Here is a 226-nt window from a genome sequence, read left to right as displayed (position 1 = left end):
CCGTAGGCAATGAATATAATGTAATATACAGTTCACAAGAGACTAATGACTTCAGGAGTGAAGTGGTGACGGAAACATGGTTACGAGACTAGAAGTCATAAGACATAACGTGCTGTAAATAACATGAAACCTTTTTTTTTCATGCTGAAATCATGTATGGTTGAAATGAACGTATTCCACTCATTTTGTTTCTGAGTAACCCTATCATGGTTATGAGATGAAAACA

The sequence above is a fragment of the Diadema antillarum genome, unplaced genomic scaffold (genome assembly GCF_040938485.1).
Source record: "Diadema antillarum isolate AM-2024a unplaced genomic scaffold, OU_Dant_1.0 scf00000069, whole genome shotgun sequence".
Lineage (NCBI taxonomy): Eukaryota > Metazoa > Echinodermata > Echinoidea > Diadematoida > Diadematidae > Diadema > Diadema antillarum.
Note: the sequence above shows the minus strand (reverse complement) of the source record.